The sequence below is a fragment of the Bison bison genome, unplaced genomic scaffold (genome assembly GCF_000754665.1).
Source record: "Bison bison bison isolate TAMUID 2011002044 unplaced genomic scaffold, Bison_UMD1.0 scf7180017851669, whole genome shotgun sequence".
NCBI lineage: Eukaryota > Metazoa > Chordata > Mammalia > Artiodactyla > Bovidae > Bison > Bison bison.
The window spans coordinates 17220-18037 of NW_011482242.1; the positions used below are offsets into that span (position 1 = coordinate 17220).

Genomic DNA, 818 nt, shown 5'->3' on the forward strand with positions numbered 1-818 from the left:
TAGTTGTTGTTTAGTCACTCAGTCATGTCCGACTCTTTGTGACCCCACGGTGTAGCCCACCAGGCTCCTCTGTCCATGGTATTTCCCAGGCAAGAATATTGGAGTGGGTTGCCATTTCCTCCACAGGGGATCTTCCTGACCCAGGGATTGAACCCAAAGTCTCCTGCATTGACAGTCAGGTTCTTTACCACTGAGCCACCAGGGAAGTCCTACCACCACCACCCCCCCAAATAATAGTGCCATCAATATTTTATGGAATATCCTTCCAGACTTCTCTTAGTACAAACACATCATGTGTATGTGTGTGTTATCACTGTTATAGTTTAACAAAATTGGGCTCGTCCAATCTGTTCATAAACTAATTTTTCCAACAGTATGTCATAAATGTTACCCAGATGAATTATTCTTCAGAAAAATAGGTTTTAATGATAGTATAGTTTTCTTTGATATAACAATATTTTCCTTAATCAGTACCTAAATTGTTGACTTTTATCACTTTTAAAACACAATGGGCTATCCACTGCTTATTGTAAAGAATTTTAAATCTATAATATTTTTATTCTCCTGATTTTCTCTATCTTATCCTTAATCTCATGTCCTCTTTGCTTCCTCAATTACAAAATGAAGTAATTCCAGGAAGATGAAGAGGATTTAAGGTCATGTGAAGTACTTAGCAGATACTGGATAGATAATAGCACCTTACTACTCTCATTTTATTATTTTTATTATTACTATTCCAAAGTTTAAAATTTGAATCCCAAAAGCCTTCTCGCAATTAGAGCTTTGTTCAGAGTGAGAAGAGCTAAAGGAGAATGTGT

At 36.6% G+C, this 818-nt stretch overlaps 1 protein-coding gene across 1 annotated transcript in view; it reads left to right on the plus strand.

Annotated features, from left to right (window-relative positions):
• The window catches only part of LOC104996862 (peripheral plasma membrane protein CASK-like), a 10736-nt gene that overhangs the window by 7444 nt on the left and 2474 nt on the right, over positions 1-818 (plus strand). The gene's annotated exons all lie outside the window — the stretch shown is intronic.